This window comes from Salvelinus fontinalis, chromosome 38, assembly GCF_029448725.1.
Source record: "Salvelinus fontinalis isolate EN_2023a chromosome 38, ASM2944872v1, whole genome shotgun sequence".
NCBI lineage: Eukaryota > Metazoa > Chordata > Actinopteri > Salmoniformes > Salmonidae > Salvelinus > Salvelinus fontinalis.
The window spans coordinates 8,685,599-8,710,213 of NC_074702.1; the positions used below are offsets into that span (position 1 = coordinate 8,685,599).

Below are 24,615 nucleotides of genomic sequence, written 5' to 3' on the forward strand. Positions count from 1 at the left end.
ACTAAAACACTGTAGTAAAACAGAGCAATGCTTGTAACATCCACAACATACAGTACCTAAAGCCAAAGAAAAGGAAACCTACTTTTGCCGGTGGGGGTTTCCCACTGATCCTGCTATAGGGGAGGGTCTCGTCCTGCGCCCCTCGGTAACTGCTCGCCACATAGTCCCAGTAGGGCCGGCTGGTGCCCAGCACTCCGGTGGAGCGTGGCATGGTGAACTTGAGGTAGACGATGAGCAGGAAGACAGGGATGATGAGGGCCAGGATGAAGGAGTGAAGGAAGCAGCGGAGGACAGAAGAGACGGTGGCCAGGAGTAGGAGGCAGACAGGACGAGTCAGGATGTGGAGGATCAGACGGTTTTCTGTTCCCTGACAACCCTCCTACAGAGAGAAAGAGAGGGAGGACGTAAGGGATAGGGACAGAGAGAGAAAGAGAGGGAGGACGTAAGGGATAGGGACAGAGAGAGAAAGAGAGGGAGGACGTAAGGGATAGGGACAGAGAGAGAAAGAGAGGGGGGACGTAAGGGATAGGGACAGAGAGAGAAAGAGAGGGGGACGTAAGGGATAGGGACAGAGAGAGAAAGAGAAGGAGGACGTAAGGGATAGGGACAGAGAGAGAAAGAGAAGGAGGACGTAAGGGATAGGGAAAGAGAGAGAAAGAGAGGGGGGACGTAAGGGATAGGGACAGAGAGAGAAAGAGAGGAGGGACGTAAGGGATAGGGACAGAGAGAGAAAGAGAGGGGGGACGTAAGGGATAGGGACAGAGAGAGAAAGAGAGGGAGGACGTAAGGGATAGGGACAGAGAGAGAAAGAGAGGGAGGACGTAAGGGATAGGGACAGAGAGAGAAAGAGAGGGAGGACGTAAGGGATAGGGACAGAGAGAGAAAGAGAAGGAGGACGTAAGGGTTAGGGACAGAGAGAGAAAGAGAGGGGGGACGTAAGGGATAGGGACAGAGAGAGAAAGAGAGGGGGGACGTAAGGGATAGGGACAGAGAGAGAAAGAGAGGGGGACGTAAGGGATAGGGACAGAGAGAGAAAGAGAGGGGGACATAAGGGATAGGGACAGAGAGAGAAAGAGAGGGGGGACGTAAGGGATAGGGACAGAGAGAGAAAGAGAGGGGGGACGTAAGGGATAGGGACAGAGAGAGAAAGAGAGGGGGGACGTAAGGGATAGGGACAGAGAGAGAAAGAGAGGGGGGACGTAAGGGATAGGGACAGAGAGAGAAAGAGAGGGGGGACGTAAGGGATAGGGACAGAGAGAGAAAGAGAGGGGGGACGTAAGGGATAGGGACAGAGAGAGAAAGAGAGGGGGTACGTAAGGGATAGGGACAGAGAGAGAAAGAGAGGGGGGACGTAAGGTATAGGGACAGAGAGAGAAAGAGAGGGGGGACGTAAGGGATAGGGACAGAGAGAGAAAGAGAGGGGGGACGTAAGGGATAGGGACAGAGAGAGAAAGAGAAGGAGGACGTAAGGGATAGGGACAGAGAGAGAAAGAGAGGGAGGACGTAAGGGATAGGGACAGAGAGAGAAAGAGAAGGAGGACGTAAGGGATAGGGACAGAGAGAGAAAGAGAGGGGGGACGTAAGGGATAGGGACAGAGAGAGAAAGAGAGGGGGGACGTAAGGGATAGGGACAGAGAGAGAAAGAGAAGGAGGACGTAAGGGATAGGGACAGAGAGAGAAAGAGGACGTGTGGGATAGGGACAGAGAGAGAAAGAGAGGGGGGACGTAAGGGATAGGGACAGAGAAAGAGAGGGGGGACGTAAGGGATATGGACAGAGAGAGAAAGAGAGGGGGGACGTAAGGGATAGGGACAGAGAGAGAAAGAGAGGGGGACGTAAGGGATAGGGACAGAGAGAGAAAGAGAAGGAGGACGTAAGGGATAGGGACAGAGAGAGAAAGAGAAGGAGGACGTAAGGGATAGGGACAGAGAGAGAAAGAGAGGGGGGACGTAAGGGATAGGGACAGAGAGAGAAAGAGAGGGGGACGTAAGGGATAGGGACAGAGAGAGAAAGAGAGGGGGGACGTAAGGGATAGGGACAGAGAGAGAAAGAGAGGGGGAACGTAAGGGATAGGGACAGAGAGAGAAAGAGAGGGGGGACGTAAGGGATAGGGACAGAGAGAGAAAGAGAGGGGGGACGTAAGGGATAGGGACAGAGAGAGAAAGAGAGGGGGACGTAAGGGATAGGGACAGAGAGAGAAAGAGAGGGGGGACGTAAGGGATAGGGACAGAGAGAGAAAGAGAGGGGGGACGTAAGGGATAGGGACAGAGAGAGAAAGAGAGGGGGGACGTAAGGGATAGGGACAGAGAGAGAAAGAGAGGGGGGACGTAAGGGATAGGGACAGAGAGAGAAAGAGAGGGGGGACGTAAGGGATAGGGACAGAGAGAGAAAGAGAGGGGGTACGTAAGGGATAGGGACAGAGAAAGAAAGAGAGGGGGGACGTAAGGGATAGGGACAGAGAGAGAAAGAGAGGGGGGACGTAAGGGATAGGGACAGAGAGAGAAAGAGAGGGGGGACGTAAGGGATAGGGACAGAGAGAGAAAGAGAAGGGGGACGTAAGGGATAGGGACAGAGAGAGAAAGAGAGGGAGGACGTAAGGGATAGGGACAGAGAGAGAAAGAGAAGGAGGACGTAAGGGATAGGGACAGAGAGAGAAAGAGAGGGGGGACGTAAGGGATAGGGACAGAGAGAGAAAGAGAGGGGGGACGTAAGGGATAGGGTCAGAGAGAGAAAGAGAAGGAGGACGTAAGGGATAGGGACAGAGAGAGAAAGAGGACGTGTGGGATAGGGACAGAGAGAGAAAGAGAGAGGGGGACGTAAGGGATAGGGACAGAGAAAGAGAGGGGGGACGTAAGGGATATGGACAGAGAGAGAAAGAGAGGGGGGACGTAAGGGATATGGACAGAGAGAGAAAGAGAGGGGGACGTAAGGGATAGGGACAGAGAGAGAAAGAGAAGGAGGACGTAAGGGATAGGGACAGAGAGAGAAAGAGAAGGAGGACGTAAGGGATAGGGACAGAGAGAGAAAGAGAGGGGGGACGTAAGGGATAGGGACAGAGAGAGAAAGAGAGGGGGACGTAAGGGATAGGGACAGAGAGAGAAAGAGAGGGGGGACGTAAGGGATAGGGACAGAGAGAGAAAGAGAGGGGGAACGTAAGGGATAGGGACAGAGAGAGAAAGAGAGGGGGGACGTAAGGGATAGGGACAGAGAGAGAAAGAGAGGGGGACGTAAGGGATAGGGACAGAGAGAGAAAGAGAGGGGGGACGTAAGGGATAGGGACAGAGAGAGAAAGAGAGGGGGGACGTAAGGGATAGGGACAGAGAGAGAAAGAGAGGGGGGACGTAAGGGATAGGGACAGAGAGAGAAAGAGAGGGGGGACGTAAGGGATAGGGACAGAGAGAGAAAGAGAGGGGGGACGTAAGGGATAGGGACAGAGAGAGAAAGAGAGGGGGGACGTAAGGGATATGGACAGAGAAAGAAAGAGAGGGGGGCCGTAAGGGATAGGGACAGAGAAAGAAAGAGAGGGGGGACGTAAGGGATAGGGACAGAGAGAGAAAGAGAGGGGGGACGTAAGGGATAGGGTCAGAGAGAGAAAGAGAAGGAGGACGTAAGGGATAGGGACAGAGAGAGAAAGAGGACGTGTGGGATAGGGACAGAGAGAGAAAGAGAGAGGGGGACGTAAGGGATAGGGACAGAGAAAGAGAGGGGGGACGTAAGGGATATGGACAGAGAGAGAAAGAGAGGGGGGACGTAAGGGATATGGACAGAGAGAGAAAGAGAGGGGGACGTAAGGGATAGGGACAGAGAGAGAAAGAGAAGGAGGACGTAAGGGATAGGGACAGAGAGAGAAAGAGAAGGAGGACGTAAGGGATAGGGACAGAGAGAGAAAGAGAGGGGGGACGTAAGGGATAGGGACAGAGAGAGAAAGAGAGGGGGACGTAAGGGATAGGGACAGAGAGAGAAAGAGAGGGGGGACGTAAGGGATAGGGACAGAGAGAGAAAGAGAGGGGGAACGTAAGGGATAGGGACAGAGAGAGAAAGAGAGGGGGGACGTAAGGGATAGGGACAGAGAGAGAAAGAGAGGGGGACGTAAGGGATAGGGACAGAGAGAGAAAGAGAGGGGGGACGTAAGGGATAGGGACAGAGAGAGAAAGAGAGGGGGGACGTAAGGGATAGGGACAGAGAGAGAAAGAGAGGGGGGACGTAAGGGATAGGGACAGAGAGAGAAAGAGAGGGGGGACGTAAGGGATAGGGACAGAGAGAGAAAGAGAGGGGGGACGTAAGGGATAGGGACAGAGAGAGAAAGAGAGGGGGGACGTAAGGGATATGGACAGAGAAAGAAAGAGAGGGGGGCCGTAAGGAATAGGGACAGAGAAAGAGAGGGAGGACGTAAGGGATAGGGACAGAGAGAGAAAGAGAAGGAGGACGTAAGGGATAGGGACAGAGAGAGAAAGAGAGGGGGGACGTAAGGGATAGGGACAGAGAGAGAAAGAGAGGGAGGACGTAAGGGATAGGGACAGAGAGAGAAAGAGAGGGGGGACGTAAGGGATAGGGACAGAGAAAGAAAGAGAGGGGGGACGTAAGGGATAGGGACAGAGAAAGAGAGGGAGGACGTAAGGGATAGGGACAGAGAAAGAGAGGGAGGACGTAAGGGATAGGGACAGAGAGAGAAAGTGAAGGAGGACGTAAGAGATAGGGACAGAGAGAGAAAGAGAGGGGGGACGTAAGGGATAGGGACAGAGAGAGAAAGAGGGGGGGGACGTAAGGGATAGGGACAGAGAAAGAGAGGGGGGGACGTAAGGGATAGGGACAGAGAAAGAGAGGGAGGACGTAAGGGATAGGGACAGAGAGAGAAAGAGAGGGGGGACGTAAGGGATAGGGACAGAGAAAGAAAGAGGACGTAAGGGATAGGGACAGAGAGAGAAAGAGGACGTAAGGGATAGGGACAGAGAGAGAAAGAGAGGGGGGACGTAAGGGATAGGGACAGAGAGAGAAAGAGAGGGGGACGTAAGGGATAGGGTCAGAGAGAGAAAGAGAGGGGGGACGTAAGAGATAGGGACAGAGAGAGAAAGAGAGGGGGGACGTAAGGGATAGGGACAGAGAGAGAAAGAGAGGGGGCACGTAAGGGATATGGACAGAGAGAGAAAGAGAGGGGGGACGTAAGGGATAGGGACAGAGAGAGAAAGAGAGGGGGGACGTAAGGGATATGGACAGAGAAAGAAAGAGAGGGGGGACGTAAGGGATAGGGACAGAGAAAGAGAGGGAGGACGTAAGGGATAGGGACAGAGAGAGAAAGAGAAGGAGGACGTAAGGGATAGGGACAGAGAGAGAAAGAGAGGGGGGACGTAAGGGATAGGGACAGAGAGAGAAAGAGAGGGAGGACGTAAGGGATAGGGACAGAGAGAGAAAGAGAGGGGGGACGTAAGGGATAGGGACAGAGAAAGAAAGAGAGGGGGGACGTAAGGGATAGGGACAGAGAAAGAGAGGGAGGACGTAAGGGATAGGGACAGAGAGAGAAAGAGAAGGAGGACGTAAGAGATAGGGACAGAGAGAGAAAGAGAGGGGGGACGTAAGAGATAGGGACAGAGAGAGAAAGAGGGGGGGGACGTAAGGGATAGGGACAGAGAAAGAGAGGGGGGACGTAAGGGATAGGGACAGAGAAAGAGAGGGAGGACGTAAGGGATAGGGACAGAGAGAGAAAGAGAGGGGGGACGTAAGGGATAGGGACAGAGAAAGAAAGAGGACGTAAGGGATAGGGACAGAGAGAGAAAGAGGACGTAAGGGATAGGGACAGAGAGAGAAAGAGAGGGGGGACGTAAGGGATACGGACAGAGAAAGAAAGAGAGGAGGGACGTAAGGGATAGGGTAGAGAGAGAAAGAGAGGGGGGACGTAAGGGATAGGGACAGAGAGAGAAAGAGAGGGGGGACGTAAGGGATAGGGACAGAGAGAGAAAGAGAGGGGGGACGTAAGGGATAGGGACAGAGAGAGAAAGAGAGGGGGGACGTAAGGGATAGGGACAGAGAGAGAAAGAGAGGGGGGACGTAAGGGATAGGGACAGAGAGAGAAAGACAGGGGGGACGTAAGGGATATGGACAGAGAAAGAAACAGAGGGGGGACGTACGGGATAGGGACAGAGAAAGAGAGGGAGGACGTAAGGGATAGGGACAGAGAGAGAAAGAGAAGGAGGACGTAAGGGATAGGGACAGAGAGAGAAAGAGAGGGGGGACGTAAGGGATAGGGACAGAGAGAGAAAGAGAGGGAGGACGTAAGGGATAGGGACAGAGAGAGAAAGAGAGGGGGGACGTAAGGGATAGGGACAGAGAGAGAAAGAGAGGGGGGACGTAAGGGATAGGGACAGAGAGAGAAAGAGAGGGGGGACGTAAGGGATAGGGACAGAGAGAGAAAGAGAGGGGGGACGTAAGGGATAGGGACAGAGAGAGAAAGAGAGGGGGGACGTAAGGGATAGGGACAGAGAGAGAAAGAGAGGGGGGACGTAAGGGATAGGGACAGAGAGAGAAAGAGAGGGGGGACGTAAGGGATAGGGACAGAGAGAGAAAGAGAGGGGGGACGTAAGGGATATGGACAGAGAAAGAAAGAGAGGGGGGACGTAAGGGATAGGGACAGAGAAAGAGAGGGAGGACGTAAGAGATAGGGACAGAGAGAGAAAGAGAGGGGGGACGTAAGGGATAGGGACAGAGAGAGAAAGAGGGGGGGGACGTAAGGGATAGGGACAGAGAAAGAGAGGGGGGGACGTAAGGGATAGGGACAGAGAAAGAGAGGGGGGGACGTAAGGGATAGGGACAGAGAAAGAGAGGGAGGACGTAAGGGATAGGGACAGAGAGAGAAAGAGAGGGGGGACGTAAGGGATAGGGACAGAGAAAGAAAGAGGACGTAAGGGATAGGGACAGAGAGAGAAAGAGGACGTAAGGGATAGGGACAGAGAGAGAAAGAGAGGGGGGACGTAAGGGATAGGGACAGAGAGAGAAAGAGAGGGGGACGTAAGGGATAGGGTCAGAGAGAGAAAGAGAGGGGGGACGTAAGGGATAGGGACAGAGAGAGAAAGAGAGGGGGGACGTAAGGGATAGGGACAGAGAAAGAGAGGGGGGACGTAAGGGATAGGGACAGAGAGAGAAAGAGAGGGGGGACGTAAGGGATAGGGACAGAGAGAGAAAGAGAGGGGGGACGTAAGGGATAGGGACAGAGAGAGAAAGAGAGGGGGGACGTAAGGGATATGGACAGAGAAAGAAAGAGAGGGGGGACGTAAGGGATAGGGACAGAGAAAGAGAGGGAGGACGTAAGGGATAGGGACAGAGAGAGAAAGAGAAGGAGGACGTAAGGGATAGGGACAGAGAGAGAAAGAGAGGGGGGGCGTAAGGGATAGGGACAGAGAGAGAAAGAGAGGGAGGACGTAAGGGATAGGGACAGAGAGAGAAAGAGAGGGGGGACGTAAGGGATAGGGACAGAGAAAGAAAGAGAGGGAGGACGTAAGGGATAGGGACAGAGAAAGAAAGAGAGGGGGGACGTAAGGGATAGGGACAGAGAAAGAGAGGGAGGACGTAAGGGATAGGGACAGAGAGAGAAAGAGAAGGAGGACGTAAGAGATAGGGACAGAGAGAGAAAGAGAGGGGGGACGTAAGAGATAGGGACAGAGAGAGAAAGAGGGGGGGGACGTAAGGGATAGGGACAGAGAAAGAGAGGGGGGACGTAAGGGATAGGGACAGAGAAAGAGAGGGAGGACGTAAGGGATAGGGACAGAGAGAGAAAGAGAGGGGGGACGTAAGGGATAGGGACAGAGAAAGAAAGAGGACGTAAGGGATAGGGACAGAGAGAGAAAGAGGACGTAAGGGATAGGGACAGAGAGAGAAAGAGAGGGGGGACGTAAGGGATAGGGACAGAGAGAGAAAGAGAGGGGGGACGTAAGGGATAGGGACAGAGAGAGAAAGAGAGGGGGGACGTAAGGGATAGGGACAGAGAGAGAAAGAGAAGGGGGACGTAAGGGATAGGGACAGAGAGAGAAAGAGAGGGGGGACGTAAGGGATACGGACAGAGAGAGAAAGAGAGGAGGGACGTAAGGGATAGGGTAGAGAGAGAAAGAGAGGGGGGACGTAAGGGATAGGGACAGAGAGAGAAAGAGAGGGAGGACGTAAGGGATAGGGACAGAGAGAGAAAGAGAGGGAGGACGTAAGGGATAGGGACAGAGAGAGAAAGAGAGGGAGGACGTAAGGGATAGGGACAGAGAGAGAAAGAGAAGGAGGACGTAAGGGATAGGGACAGAGAGAGAAAGAGAGGGGGGACGTAAGGGATAGGGACAGAGAGAGAAAGAGAAGTCGGACGTAAGGGATAGGGACAGAGAGAGAAAGAGAGGGGGGACGTAAGGGATAGGGACAGAGAAAGAGAGGGGAGACGTAAGGGATAGGGACAGAGAGAGAAAGAGAGGGGGGACGTAAGGGATAGGGACAGAGAGAGAAAGAGAGGGGGGACGTAAGGGATAGAGACAGAGAGAGAAAGAGAAAGAGGACGTAAGGGATAGGGACAGAGAGAGAAAGAGAGGGGGGACGTAAGGGATAGGGACAGAGAGAGAAAGAGAGGGGGGACGTAAGGGATAGGGACAGAGAGAGAAAGAGAGGGGGACGTAAGGGATAGGGACAGAGAGAGAAAGAGAGGGGGGACGTAAGGGATAGGGACAGAGAGAGAAAGAGAGGGAGGACGTAAGGGATAGGGACAGAGAGAGAAAGAGAGGGGGGACGTAAGGTATAGGGAGAGAGAGAGAAAGAGAGGGGGGACGTAAGGGATAGGGACAGAGAGAGAGAGAGGGGGACGTAAGGGATAGGGACAGAGAGAGAAAGAGAGGGGGGACGTAAGGGATAGGTACAGAGAAAGAGAGGGAGGACGTAAGGGATAGGGACAGAGAGAGAAAGAGAGGGGGGACGTAAGGGATAGGGACATTGAGAGAAAGAGAGGGAGGACGTAAGGGATAGGGACAGAGAGAGAAAGAGAAGGAGGACGTAAGGGATAGGGACAGAGAGAGAAAGAGAGGGGGGACGTAAGGGATAGGGACAGAGAGAGAAAGAGAGGGGGGACGTAAGGGATAGGAAGAGAGAGAAAGAGAGGGGGGACGTAAGGGATAGGGACAGAGAGAGAAAGAGAAGGAGGACGTAAGGGATAGGGACAGAGAGAGAAAGAGAAGGAGGACGTAAGGGATAGGGACAGAGAGAGAAAGAGAGGGGGGACGAAAGGGATAGGGACAGAGAGAGAAAGAGAGGGGGGACGTAAGGGATAGGGACAGAGAAAGAAAGAGAAGGAGGACGTAAGGGATAGGGACAGAGAGAGAAAGAGAGGAGGGACGTAAGGGATAGGGACAGAGAAAAAGAGGGGGGACGTAAGGGATAGGGACAGAGAGAGAAAGAGAAGTCGGACGTAAGGGATAGGGACAGAGAGAGAAAGAGAGGGGGGACGTAAGGGATAGGGACAGAGAAAGAGAGGGGAGACGTAAGGGATAGGGACAGAGAGAGAAAGAGAGGGGGGACGTAAGGGATAGGGACAGAGAGAGAAAGAGAGGGGGGACGTAAGGGATAGAGACAGAGAGAGAAAGAGAAAGAGGACGTAAGGGATAGGGACAGAGAGAGAAAGAGAGGGGGGACGTAAGGGATAGGGACAGAGAGAGAAAGAGAGGGGGGACGTAAGGGATAGGGACAGAGAGAGAAAGAGAGGGGGACGTAAGGGATAGGGACAGAGAGAGAAAGAGAGGGGGGACGTAAGGGATAGGGACAGAGAGAGAAAGAGAGGGAGGACGTAAGGGATAGGGACAGAGAGAGAAAGAGAGGGGGGACGTAAGGTATAGGGAGAGAGAGAGAAAGAGAGGGGGGACGTAAGGGATAGGGACAGAGAGAGAGAGAGGGGGACGTAAGGGATAGGGACAGAGAGAGAAAGAGAGGGGGGACGTAAGGGATAGGTACAGAGAAAGAGAGGGAGGACGTAAGGGATAGGGACAGAGAGAGAAAGAGAGGGGGGACGTAAGGGATAGGGACATTGAGAGAAAGAGAGGGAGGACGTAAGGGATAGGGACAGAGAGAGAAAGAGAAGGAGGACGTAAGGGATAGGGACAGAGAGAGAAAGAGAGGGGGGACGTAAGGGATAGGGACAGAGAGAGAAAGAGAGGGGGGACGTAAGGGATAGGAAGAGAGAGAAAGAGAGGGGGGACGTAAGGGATAGGGACAGAGAGAGAAAGAGAAGGAGGACGTAAGGGATAGGGACAGAGAGAGAAAGAGAAGGAGGACGTAAGGGATAGGGACAGAGAGAGAAAGAGAGGGGGGACGAAAGGGATAGGGACAGAGAGAGAAAGAGAGGGGGGACGTAAGGGATAGGGACAGAGAAAGAAAGAGAAGGAGGACGTAAGGGATAGGGACAGAGAGAGAAAGAGAGGAGGGACGTAAGGGATAGGGACAGAGAAAAAGAGGGGGGACGTAAGGGATAGGGACAGAGAGAGAAAGAGAGGGGGGACGTAAGGGATAGGGACAGAGAGAGAAAGAGAGGGGGGACGTAAGGGATAGGGACAGAGAAAGAGAGGGGGGACGTAAGGGATAGGGACAGAGAGAGAAAGAGAAGGAGGACGTAAGGGATAGGGACAGAGAGAGAAAGAGAGGAGGGATGTAAGGGATAGGGACAGAGAGAGAAAGAGAGGGGGGATGTAAGGGATAGGGACAGAGAGAGAAAGAGAAGGAGGACGTAAGGGATAGGGACAGAGAAAGAAAGAGAAGGAGGACGTAAGGGATAGGGACAGAGAGAGAAAGAGAGGGGGGACGTAAGGGATAGGGACAGAGAAAGAAAGAGAGGGGGGACGTAAGGGATAGGGACAGAGAAAGAGAGGGGGGACGTAAGGGATAGGGACAGAGAAAGAGAGGGAGGACGTAAGGGATAGGGACAGAGAAAGAAAGAGGACGTAAGGGATAGGGACAGAGAGAGAAAGAGAGGGGGGACGTAAGGGATAGGGACAGAGAGAGAAAGAGAGGGAGGACGTAAGGGATAGGGACAGAGAGAGAAAGAGAGGGGGGACGTAAGGGATAGGGAGAGAGAGAAAGAGAGGGAGGACGTAAGGGATAGGGACAGAGAGAGAAAGAGAAGGAGGACGTAAGGGATAGGGACAGAGAGAGAAAGAGGACGTAAGGGATAGGGACAGAGAGAGAAAGAGAGGGGGGACGTAAGGGATAGGGACAGAGAAAGAGAGGGGGGACGTAAGGGATAGGGACAGAGAAAGAGAGGGAGGATGTAAGGGATAGGGACAGAGAGAGAAAGAGAGGGGGGACGTAAGGGATAGGGACAGAGAAAGAAAGAGAGGGGGGACGTAAGGGATAGGGACAGAGAAAGAGAGGGAGGACGTAAGGGATAGGGACAGAGAGAGAAAGAGAAGGAGGACGTAAGGGATAGGGACAGAGAGAGAAAGAGAGGGGGGACGTAAGGGATAGGGACAGAGAAAGAGAGGGGGGACGTAAGGGATAGGGACAGAGAAAGAGAGGGGGACGTAAGGGATAGGGACAGAGAAAGAGAGGGAGGACGTAAGGGATAGGGACAGAGAGAGAAAGAGAGGGGGGACGTAAGGGATAGGGACAGAGAAAGAAAGAGGACGTAAGGGATAGGGACAGAGAGAGAAAGAGGACGTAAGGGATAGGGACAGAGAGAGAAAGAGAGGGGGGACGTAAGGGATAGGGACAGAGAGAGAAAGAGAGGGGGGACGTAAGGGATAGGGACAGAGAGAGAGAGGGGGGACGTAAGGGATAGGGACAGCGAGAGAAAGAGAGGGGGGATGTAAGGGATAGGGACAGAGAAAGAAAGAGAAGGAGGACGTAAGGGAATGGGACAGAGAGAGAAAGAGAGGGGGGACGTAAGGGATAGGGACAGAGAAAGAAAGAGAGGGGGGACGTAAGGGATATGGACAGAGAAAGAGAGGGAGGACGTAAGGGATAGGGACAGAGAGAGAAAGAGAAGGAGGACGTAAGGGATAGGGACAGCGAGAGAAAGAGAGGGGGGATGTAAGGGATAGGGACAGAGAAAGAAAGAGAAGGAGGACGTAAGGGATAGGGACAGAGAGAGAAAGAGAGGGGGGACGTAAGGGATAGGGACAGAGAAAGAAAGAGAGGGGGGACGTAAGGGATATGGACAGAGAAAGAGAGGGAGGACGTAAGGGATAGGGACAGAGAGAGAAAGAGAAGGAGGACGTAAGGGATAGGGACAGAGAGAGAAAGAGGACGTAAGGGATAGGGACAGAGAGAGAAAGAGAGGGGGGACGTAAGGGATAGGGACAGAGAAAGAGAGGGGGGACGTAAGGGATAGGGACAGAGAAAGAGAGGGAGGACGTAAGGGATAGGGACAGAGAGAGAAAGAGAGGGGGGACGTAAGGGATAGGGACAGAGAAAGAAAGAGGACGTAAGGGATATGGACAGAGAGAGAAAGAGGACGTAAGGGATATGGACAGAGAGAGAAAGAGGACGTAAGGGATAGGGACAGAGAGAGAAAGAGAGGGGGGACGTAAGGGATAGGGACAGAGAAAGAGAGGGGGGACGTAAGGGATAGGGACAGAGAGAGAAAGAGAAGGAGGACGTAAGGGATAGGGACAGCGAGAGAAAGAGAGGGGGGATGTAAGGGATAGGGACAGAGAAAGAAAGAGAAGGAGGACGTAAGGGATAGGGACAGAGAGAGAAAGAGAGGGGGGACGTAAGGGATAGGGACAGAGAGAGAAAGAGAAGGAGGACGTAAGGGATAGGGACAGAGAGAGAAAGAGAAGGAGGACGTAAGGGATAGGGACAGAGAGAGAAAGAGAGGGGGGACGAAAGGGATAGGGACAGAGAGAGAAAGAGAGGGGGGACGTAAGGGATAGGGACAGAGAAAGAAAGAGAAGGAGGACGTAAGGGATAGGGACAGAGAGAGAAAGAGAGGAGGGACGTAAGGGATAGGGACAGAGAAAAAGAGGGGGGACGTAAGGGATAGGGACAGAGAGAGAAAGAGAGGGGGGACGTAAGGGATAGGGACAGAGAGAGAAAGAGAGGGGGGACGTAAGGGATAGGGACAGAGAAAGAGAGGGGGGACGTAAGGGATAGGGACAGAGAGAGAAAGAGAAGGAGGACGTAAGGGATAGGGACAGAGAGAGAAAGAGAGGAGGGATGTAAGGGATAGGGACAGATAGAGAAAGAGAGGGGGGATGTAAGGGATAGGGACAGAGAGAGAAAGAGAAGGAGGACGTAAGGGATAGGGACAGAGAAAGAAAGAGAAGGAGGACGTAAGGGATAGGGACAGAGAGAGAAAGAGAGGGGGGACGTAAGGGATAGGGACAGAGAAAGAAAGAGAGGGGGGACGTAAGGGATAGGGACAGAGAAAGAGAGGGGGGACGTAAGGGATAGGGACAGAGAAAGAGAGGGAGGACGTAAGGGATAGGGACAGAGAAAGAAAGAGAGGGGGGACGTAAGGGATAGGGACAGAGAAAGAAAGAGAAGGAGGACGTAAGGGATAGGGACAGAGAGAGAAAGAGAGGAGGGACGTAAGGGATAGGGACAGAGAAAAAGAGGGGGGACGTAAGGGATAGGGACAGAGAGAGAAAGAGAGGGGGGACGTAAGGGATAGGGACAGAGAGAGAAAGAGAGGGGGGACGTAAGGGATAGGGACAGAGAAAGAGAGGGGGGACGTAAGGGATAGGGACAGAGAGAGAAAGAGAAGGAGGACGTAAGGGATAGGGACAGAGAGAGAAAGAGAGGAGGGATGTAAGGGATAGGGACAGATAGAGAAAGAGAGGGGGGATGTAAGGGATAGGGACAGAGAGAGAAAGAGAAGGAGGACGTAAGGGATAGGGACAGAGAAAGAAAGAGAAGGAGGACGTAAGGGATAGGGACAGAGAGAGAAAGAGAGGGGGACGTAAGGGATAGGGACAGAGAAAGAAAGAGAGGGGGGACGTAAGGGATAGGGACAGAGAAAGAGAGGGGGGACGTAAGGGATAGGGACAGAGAAAGAGAGGGAGGACGTAAGGGATAGGGACAGAGAAAGAAAGAGGACGTAAGGGATAGGGACAGAGAGAGAAAGAGAGGGGGGACGTAAGGGATAGGGACATAGAGAGAAAGAGAGGGAGGACGTAAGGGATAGGGACAGAGAGAGAAAGAGAGGGGGGACGTAAGGGATAGGGAGAGAGAGAAAGAGAGGGAGGACGTAAGGGATAGGGACAGAGAGAGAAAGAGAAGGAGGACGTAAGGGATAGGGACAGAGAGAGAAAGAGGACGTAAGGGATAGGGACAGAGAGAGAAAGAGAGGGGGGACGTAAGGGATAGGGACAGAGAAAGAGAGGGGGGACGTAAGGGATAGGGACAGAGAAAGAGAGGGAGGATGTAAGGGATAGGGACAGAGAAAGAGAGGGAGGATGTAAGGGATAGGGACAGAGAGAGAAAGAGAGGGGGGATGTAAGGGATAGGGACAGAGAGAGAAAGAGAGGAGGGACGTAAGGGATAGGGACAGAGAAAAAGAGGGGGGACGTAAGGGATAGGGACAGAGAGAGAAAGAGAGGGGGGACGTAAGGGATAGGGACAGAGAGAGAAAGAGAGGGGGGACGTAAGGGATAGGGACAGAGAAAGAGAGGGGGGACGTAAGGGATAGGGACAGAGAGAGAAAGAGAAGGAGGACGTAAGGGATAGGGACAGAGAGAGAAAGAGAGGAGGGATGTAAGGGATAGGGACAGAGAGAGAAAGAGAGGGGGGATGTAAGGGATAGGGACAGAGAGAGAAAGAGAAGGAGGACGTAAGGGATAGGGACAGAGAAAGAAAGAGAAGGAGGACGTAAGGGATAGGGACAGAGAGAGAAAGAGAGGGGGGACGTAAGGGATAGGGACAGAGAAAGAAAGAGAGGGGGGACGTAAGGGATAGGGACAGAGAAAGAGAGGGGGGACGTAAGGGATAGGGACAGAGAAAGAGAGGGAGGACGTAAGGGATAGGGACAGAGAAAGAAAGAGGACGTAAGGGATAGGGACAGAGAGAGAAAGAGAGGGGGGACGTAAGGGATAGGGACATAGAGAGAAAGAGAGGGAGGACGTAAGGGATAGGGACAGAGAGAGAAAGAGAGGGGGGACGTAAGGGATAGGGAGAGAGAGAAAGAGAGGGAGGACGTAAGGGATAGGGACAGAGAGAGAAAGAGAAGGAGGACGTAAGGGATAGGGACAGAGAGAGAAAGAGGACGTAAGGGATAGGGACAGAGAGAGAAAGAGAGGGGGGACGTAAGGGATAGGGACAGAGAAAGAGAGGGGGGACGTAAGGGATAGGGACAGAGAAAGAGAGGGAGGATGTAAGGGATAGGGACAGAGAGAGAAAGAGAGGGGGGACGTAAGGGATAGGGACAGAGAAAGAAAGAGAGGGGGGACGTAAGGGATAGGGACAGAGAAAGAGAGGGAGGACGTAAGGGATAGGGACAGAGAGAGAAAGAGAAGGAGGACGTAAGGGATAGGGACAGAGAGAGAAAGAGAGGGGGGACGTAAGGGATAGGGACAGAGAAAGAGAGGGGGGACGTAAGGGATAGGGACAGAGAAAGAGAGGGGGGACGTAAGGGATAGGGACAGAGAAAGAGAGGGAGGACGTAAGGGATAGGGACAGAGAGAGAAAGAGAGGGGGGACGTAAGGGATAGGGACAGAGAAAGAAAGAGGACGTAAGGGATAGGGACAGAGAGAGAAAGAGGACGTAAGGGATAGGGACAGAGAGAGAAAGAGAGGGGGGACGTAAGGGATAGGGACAGAGAGAGAAAGAGAGGGGGGACGTAAGGGATAGGGACAGAGAGAGAGAGGGGGGACGTAAGGGATAGGGACAGCGAGAGAAAGAGAGGGGGGATGTAAGGGATAGGGACAGAGAAAGAAAGAGAAGGAGGACGTAAGGGAATGGGACAGAGAGAGAAAGAGAGGGGGGACGTAAGGGATAGGGACAGAGAAAGAAAGAGAGGGGGGACGTAAGGGATATGGACAGAGAAAGAGAGGGAGGACGTAAGGGATAGGGACAGAGAGAGAAAGAGAAGGAGGACGTAAGGGATAGGGACAGCGAGAGAAAGAGAGGGGGGATGTAAGGGATAGGGACAGAGAAAGAAAGAGAAGGAGGACGTAAGGGATAGGGACAGAGAGAGAAAGAGAGGGGGGACGTAAGGGATAGGGACAGAGAAAGAAAGAGAGGGGGGACGTAAGGGATATGGACAGAGAAAGAGAGGGAGGACGTAAGGGATAGGGACAGAGAGAGAAAGAGAAGGAGGACGTAAGGGATAGGGACAGAGAGAGAAAGAGGACGTAAGGGATAGGGACAGAGAGAGAAAGAGAGGGGGGACGTAAGGGATAGGGACAGAGAAAGAGAGGGGGGACGTAAGGGATAGGGACAGAGAAAGAGAGGGAGGACGTAAGGGATAGGGACAGAGAGAGAAAGAGAGGGGGGACGTAAGGGATAGGGACAGAGAAAGAAAGAGGACGTAAGGGATATGGACAGAGAGAGAAAGAGGACGTAAGGGATATGGACAGAGAGAGAAAGAGGACGTAAGGGATAGGGACAGAGAGAGAAAGAGAGGGGGGACGTAAGGGATAGGGACAGAGAAAGAGAGGGGGGACGTAAGGGATAGGGACAGAGAGAGAAAGAGAAGGAGGACGTAAGGGATAGGGACAGCGAGAGAAAGAGAGGGGGGATGTAAGGGATAGGGACAGAGAAAGAAAGAGAAGGAGGACGTAAGGGATAGGGACAGAGAGAGAAAGAGAGGGGGGACGTAAGGGATAGGGACAGAGAAAGAAAGAGAGGGGGGACGTAAGGGATATGGACAGAGAAAGAGAGGGAGGACGTAAGGGATAGGGACAGAGAGAGAAAGAGAAGGAGGACGTAAGGGATATGGACAGAGAGAGAAAGAGGACGTAAGGGATAGGGACAGAGAGAGAAAGAGAGGGGGGACGTAAGGGATAGGGACAGAGAAATAGAGGGGGGACGTAAGGGATAGGGACAGAGAAAGAGAGGGAGGACGTAAGGGATAGGGACAGAGAGAGAAAGAGAGGGGGGACGTAAGGGATAGGGACAGAGAAAGAAAGAGGACGTAAGGGATATGGACAGAGAGAGAAAGAGGACGTAAGGGATAGGGACAGAGAGAGAAAGAGAGGGGGGACGTAAGGGATAGGGACAGAGAAAGAGAGGGGGGACGTAAGGGATAGGGACAGAGAAAGAGAGGGGGGACGTAAGGGATAGGGACAGCGAGAGATAGAGAGGGGGGATGTAAGGGATAGGGACAGAGAGAGAAAGAGAGGGGGGACGTAAGGGATAGGGACAGAGAGAGAAAGAGAGGGGGGACGTAAGGGATAGGGACAGAGAGAGAAAGAGAGGGGGGACGTAAGGGATAGGGACAGAGAGAGAAAGAGAGGGGGGACGTAAGGGATAGGGACAGAGAAAGAAAGAGAGGGGGGACGTAAGGGATAGGGAGAGAGAGAAAGAGAGGGGGGACGTAAGGGATAGGGACAGAGAGAGAAAGAGAGGGAGGACGTAAGGGATAGGGACAGAGAGAGAAAGAGAGGGAGGACGTAAGGGATAGGGACAGAGAGAGAAAGAGAGGGAGGACGTAAGGGATAGGGACAGAGAGAGAAAGAGAAGGAGGACGTAAGGGATAGGGACAGAGAGAGAAAGAGAGGGGGGACGTAAGGGATAGGGACAGAGAAACAGAGGGAGGACGTAAGGGATAGGGACAGAGAGAGAAAGAGAGGGGGGACGTAAGGGATAGGGACAGAGAGAGAAAGAGAGGGGGGACGTAAGGGATAGGGACAGAGAAAGAAAGAGGACGTAAGGGATAGGGACAGAGAGAGAAAGAGGACGTAAGGGATAGGGACAGAGAGAGAAAGAGAGGGAGGACGTAAGGGATAGGGACAGAGAGAGAAAGAGAGGGGGGACGTAAGGGATAGGGACAGAGAGAGAAAGAGAAGGAGGACGTAAGGGATAGGGACAGAGAGAGAAAGAGAGGGAGGACGTAAGGGATAGGGACAGAGAGAGAAAGAGAGGGAGGACGTAAGGGATAGGGACAGAGAGAGAAAGAGAAGGAGGACGTAAGGGATAGGGACAGTGAGAGAAAGAGAAGGGGGATGTAAGGGATAGGGACAGAGAGAGAAAGAGAGGGGGGACGTAAGGGATAGGGACAGAGAAAGAGAGGGGAGACGTAAGGGATAGGGACAGAGAGAGAAAGAGAGGGGGGACGTAAGGGATAGGGACAGAGAGAGAAAGAGAGGAGGGACGTAAGGGATAGAGACAGAGAGAGAAAGAGAAGGAGGACGTAAGGGATAGGGACAGAGAGAGAAAGAGAGGGGGGACGTAAGGGATAGGGACAGAGAGAGAAAGAGAGGGGGACGTAAGGGATAGGGACAGAGAGAGAAAGAGAGGGGGGACGTAAGGGATAGGGACAGAGAGAGAAAGAGAGGGGGGACGTAAGGGATAGGGACAGAGAGAGAAAGAGAGGGAGGACGTAAGGGATAGGGACAAAGAGAGAAAGACAGGGGGGACGTAAGGGATAGGGACAGAGAGAGAAAGAGAGGGGGGACGTAAGAGATAGGGACAGAGAGAGAAAGACAGGGGGGACGTAAGGGATAGGGACAGAGAGAGAAAGAGAGGGGGGACGTAAGGGATAGGGACAGAGAGAGAAAGAGAGGGGGGACGTAAGGGATAGGTACAGAGAAAGAGAGGGAGGAGTTAAGGGATAGGGACAGAGAGAGAAAGAGAGGGGGGACGTAAGGGATAGGGACAGAGAGAGAAAGAGAGGGAGGACGTAAGGGATAGGGACAGAGAGAGAAAGAGAAGGAGGACGTAAGGGATAGGGACAGAGAGAGAAAGAGAGGGGGGACGTAAGGGATAGGGACAGAGAGAGAAAGAGAGGGGGGACGTAAGGGATAGGGACAGAGAGAGAAAGAGAGGGGGGACGTAAGGGATAGGGACAGAGAAAGAAAGAGAGGGGGGACGTAAGGGATAGGGACAGAGAAAGAAAGAGAAGGAGGACGTAAGGGATAGGGACAGAGAGAGAAAGAGAGGGAGGACGTAAGGGATAGGGACAGAGAAAGAAAGAGAGGGCGGACGTAAGGGATAGGGACAGAGAGAGAAAGAGAAGGAGGACGTAAGGGATAGGGACAGAGAGAGAAAGAGGACGTAAGGGATAGGGACAGAGAGAGAAAGAGAGGGGGACTTAAGGGATAGGGACAGAGAAAGAGAGGGAGGACGTAAGGGATAGGGACAGAGAAAGAGAGGGAGGACGTAAGGGATAGGGACAGAGAGAAAAAGAGAGGGGGGACGTAAGGGATAGGGACAGAGAAAGAAAGAGGACGTAAGGGATAGGGACAGAGAGAGAAAGAGGACGTAAGGGATAGGGACAGAGAGAGAAAGAGAGGGGGGACGTAAGGGATAGGGACAGAGAAAGAGAGGGGGGACGTAAGGGATAGGGACAGCGAGAGAAAGAGAGGGGGGACGTAAGGGATAGGGACAGAGAGAGAAAGAGAGGGGGGACGTAAGGGATAGGGACAGAGAGAGAAAGAGAGGGGGGACGTAAGGGATAGGGACAGAGAGAGAAAGAGAGGGGGGACGTAAGGGATAGGGACAGAGAGAGAAAGAGAGGGGGGACGTAAGGGATAGGGACAGAGAGAGAAAGAGAGGGAGGACGTAAGGGATAGGGACAGAGAGAGAAAGAGAAGGAGGACGTAAGGGATAGGGACAGAGAGAGAAAGAGAGGGGGGACGTAAGGGATAGGGACAGAGAGAGAAAGAGAGGGGGGACGTAAGGGATAGGGACAGAGAGAGAAAGAGAGGGGGGACGTAAGGGATAGGGACAGAGAAAGAGAGGGAGGACGTAAGGAATAGGGAGAGAGAGAAAGAGAGGGGGGACGTAAGGGATAGGGACAGAGAGAGAAAGAGAGGGAGGACGTAAGGGATAGGGACAGAGAGAGAAAGAGAGGGGGGACGTAAGGGATAGGGACAGAGAGAGAAAGAGAGGGGGGACGTAAGGGATAGGGACAGAGAGAGAAAGAGAGGGGGGACGTAAGGGATAGGGACAGAGAGAGAAAGAGAGGGGGGACGTAAGGGATAGGGACAGAGAAAGAAAGAAAAGGAGGACGTAAGGGATAGGGACAGAGAGAGAAAGAGAGGGGGGACGTAAGGGATAGGGACAGAGAGAGAAAGAGAGGGGGGACGTAAGGGATAGGGACAGAGAGAGAAAGAGAGGGGGGACGTAAGGGATAGGGACAGAGAAAGAAAGAGAGGGGGGACGTAAGGGATAGGGACAGAGAAAGAGAGGGAGGACGTAAGGGATAGGGACAGAGAGAGAAAGAGAAGGAGGACGTAAGGGATAGGGACAGAGAAAGAGAGGGGGGACGTAAGGGATAGGGACAGAGAGAGAAAGAGAAGGAGGACGTAAGGGATAGGGACAGAGAGAGAAAGAGGACGTAAGGGATAGGGACAGAGAGAGAAAGAGAGGGGGACGTAAGGGATAGGGACAGAGAAAGAGAGGGAGGACGTAAGGGATAGGGACAGAGAAAGAGAGGGAGGACGTAAGGGATAGGGACAGAGAGAAAAAGGGAGGGGGGACGTAAGGGATAGGGACAGAGAAAGAAAGAGGACGTAAGGGATAGGGACAGAGAGAGAAAGAGGACGTAAGGGATAGGGACAGAGAGAGAAAGAGAGGGGGGACGTAAGGGATAGGGACAGAGAAAGAGAGGGGGGACGTAAAGGATAGGGACAGAGAGAGAAAGAGAGGGGGGACGTAAGGGATAGGGACAGAGAGAGAAAGAGATGGGGGATGTAAGGGATAGGGACAGAGAAAGAGAGGGGGGACGTAAGGGATAGGGACAGAGAGAGAAAGAGAAGGAGGACGTAAGGGATAGGGACAGAGAGAGAAAGAGAGGGGGGACATAAGGGATAGGGACAGAGAAAGAGAGGGAGGACGTAAGGGATAGGGACAGAGAGAGAAAGAGAGGGGGACATAAGGGATAGGGACAGAGAAAGAGAGGGAGGACGTAAGGGATAGGGACAGAGAGAGAAAGAGAGGGGGGACGTAAGGGATAGGGACAGAGAGAGAAAGAGAAGGAGGACGTAAGGGATAGGGACAGAGAGAGAAAGAGAGGGAGGACGTAAGGGATAGGGACAGAGAAAGAAAGAGAGGGGGGACGTAAGGGATAGGGACAGAGAGAGAAAGAGAAGGAGGACGTAAGGGATAGGGACAGAGAGAGAAAGAGAGGGGGGACGTAAGGGATAGGGACAGAGAAAGAGAGGGGGGACGTAAGGGATAGGGACAGAGAGAGAAAGAGAAGGAGGACGTAAGGGATAGGGACAGAGAGAGAAAGAGAGGGAGGACGTAAGGGATAGGGACAGAGAGAGAAAGAGAGGGGGGACGTAAGGGATAGGGACAGAGAAAGAAAGAGAGGGAGGACGTAAGGGATAGGGACAGAGAAAGAGAGGGAGGACGTAAGGGATAGGGACAGAGAGAGAAAGAGAGGGGGGACGTAAGGGATAGGGACAGAGAGAGAAAGAGAGGGGGGACGTAAGGGATAGGGACAGAGAGAGAAAGAGAAGGAGGACGTAAGGGATAGGGACAGAGAGAGAAAGAGAGGGAGGACGTAAGGGATAGGGACAGAGAGAGAAAGAGAGGGAGGACGTAAGGGATAGGGACAGAGAGAGAAAGAGAAGGAGGACGTAAGGGATAGGGACAGAGAGAGAAAGAGAAGGGGGATGTAAGGGATAGGGACAGAGAGAGAAAGAGAGGGGGGACGTAAGGGATAGGGACAGAGAAAGAGAGGGGAGACGTAAGGGATAGGGACAGAGAGAGAAAGAGAGGGGGGACGTAAGGGATAGGGACAGAGAGAGAAAGAGAGGAGGGACGTAAGGGATAGAGACAGAGAGAGAAAGAGAAGGAGGACGTAAGGGATAGGGACAGAGAGAGAAAGAGAGGGGGGACGTAAGGGATAGGGACAGAGAGAGAAAGAGAGGGGGACGTAAGGGATAGGGACAGAGAGAGAAAGAGAGGGGGGACGTAAGGGATAGGGACAGAGAGAGAAAGAGAGGGGGGACGTAAGGGATAGGGACAGAGAGAGAAAGAGAGGGAGGACGTAAGGGATAGGGACAAAGAGAGAAAGACAGGGGGGACGTAAGGGATAGGGACAGAGAGAGAAAGAGAGGGGGGACGTAAGAGATAGGGACAGAGAGAGAAAGACAGGGGGGACGTAAGGGATAGGGACAGAGAGAGAAAGAGAGGGGGGACGTAAGGGATAGGGACAGAGAGAGAAAGAGAGGGGGGACGTAAGGGATAGGTACAGAGAAAGAGAGGGAGGAGTTAAGGGATAGGGACAGAGAGAGAAAGAGAGGGGGGACGTAAGGGATAGGGACAGAGAGAGAAAGAGAGGGAGGACGTAAGGGATAGGGACAGAGAGAGAAAGAGAAGGAGGACGTAAGGGATAGGGACAGAGAGAGAAAGAGAGGGGGGACGTAAGGGATAGGGACAGAGAGAGAAAGAGAGGGGGGACGTAAGGGATAGGGACAGAGAGAGAAAGAGAGGGGGGACGTAAGGGATAGGGACAGAGAAAGAAAGAGAGGGGGGACGTAAGGGATAGGGACAGAGAAAGAAAGAGAAGGAGGACGTAAGGGATAGGGACAGAGAGAGAAAGAGAGGGAGGACGTAAGGGATAGGGACAGAGAAAGAAAGAGAGGGAGGACGTAAGGGATAGGGACAGAGAGAGAAAGAGAAGGAGGACGTAAGGGATAGGGACAGAGAGAGAAAGAGGACGTAAGGGATAGGGACAGAGAGAGAAAGAGAGGGGGACTTAAGGGATAGGGACAGAGAAAGAGAGGGAGGACGTAAGGGATAGGGACAGAGAAAGAGAGGGAGGACGTAAGGGATAGGGACAGAGAGAAAAAGAGAGGGGGGACGTAAGGGATAGGGACAGAGAAAGAAAGAGGACGTAAGGGATAGGGACAGAGAGAGAAAGAGGACGTAAGGGATAGGGACAGAGAGAGAAAGAGAGGGGGGACGTAAGGGATAGGGACAGAGAAAGAGAGGGGGGACGTAAGGGATAGGGACAGCGAGAGAAAGAGAGGGGGGACGTAAGGGATAGGGACAGAGAGAGAAAGAGAGGGGGGACGTAAGGGATAGGGACAGAGAGAGAAAGAGAGGGGGGACGTAAGGGATAGGGACAGAGAGAGAAAGAGAGGGGGGACGTAAGGGATAGGGACAGAGAGAGAAAAAGAGGGGGGACGTAAGGGATAGGGACAGAGAGAGAAAGAGAGGGAGGACGTAAGGGATAGGGACAGAGAGAGAAAGAGAAGGAGGACGTAAGGGATAGGGACAGAGAGAGAAAGAGAGGGGGGACGTAAGGGATAGGGACAGAGAGAGAAAGAGAGGGGGGACGTAAGGGATAGGGACAGAGAGAGAAAGAGAGGGGGGACGTAAGGGATAGGGACAGAGAAAGAGAGGGAGGACGTAAGGAATAGGGAGAGAGAGAAAGAGAGGGGGGACGTAAGGGATAGGGACAGAGAGAGAAAGAGAGGGAGGACGTAAGGGATAGGGACAGAGAGAGAAAGAGAGGGGGGACGTAAGGGATAGGGACAGAGAGAGAAAGAGAGGGGGGACGTAAGGGATAGGGACAGAGAGAGAAAGAGAGGGGGGACGTAAGGGATAGGGACAGAGAGAGAAAGAGAGGGGGGACGTAAGGGATAGGGACAGAGAAAGAAAGAGAAGGAGGACGTAAGGGATAGGGACAGAGAGAGAAAGAGAGGGGGGACGTAAGGGATAGGGACAGAGAGAGAAAGAGAGGGGGGACGTAAGGGATAGGGACAGAGAGAGAAAGAGAGGGGGGACGTAAGGGATAGGGACAGAGAAAGAAAGAGAGGGGGGACGTAAGGGATAGGGACAGAGAAAGAGAGGGAGGACGTAAGGGATAGGGACAGAGAGAGAAAGAGAAGGAGGACGTAAGGGATAGGGACAGAGAAAGAGAGGGGGGACGTAAGGGATAGGGACAGAGAGAGAAAGAGAAGGAGGACGTAAGGGATAGGGACAGAGAGAGAAAGAGGACGTAAGGGATAGGGACAGAGAGAGAAAGAGAGGGGGACGTAAGGGATAGGGACAGAGAAAGAGAGGGAGGACGTAAGGGATAGGGACAGAGAAAGAGAGGGAGGACGTAAGGGATAGGGACAGAGAGAAAAAGAGAGGGGGGACGTAAGGGATAGGGACAGAGAAAGAAAGAGGACGTAAGGGATAGGGACAGAGAGAGAAAGAGGACGTAAGGGATAGGGACAGAGAGAGAAAGAGAGGGGGGACGTAAGGGATAGGGACAGAGAAAGAGAGGGGGGACGTAAAGGATAGGGACAGAGAGAGAAAGAGAGGGGGGACGTAAGGGATAGGGACAGAGAGAGAAAGAGATGGGGGATGTAAGGGATAGGGACAGAGAAAGAGAGGGGGGACGTAAGGGATAGGGACAGAGAGAGAAAGAGAAGGAGGACGTAAGGGATAGGGACAGAGAGAGAAAGAGAGGGGGGACATAAGGGATAGGGACAGAGAAAGAGAGGGAGGACGTAAGGGATAGGGACAGAGAGAGAAAGAGAGGGGGACATAAGGGATAGGGACAGAGAAAGA

The 24,615-nt window shown here is 53.1% G+C and overlaps 1 pseudogene; it reads right to left on the reverse strand.

Annotated features, from left to right (window-relative positions):
- LOC129837431 (probable N-acetyltransferase 14) overlaps window positions 1-24,615 on the reverse strand; it is a 28,063-nt pseudogene that overhangs the window by 1,247 nt on the left and 2,201 nt on the right.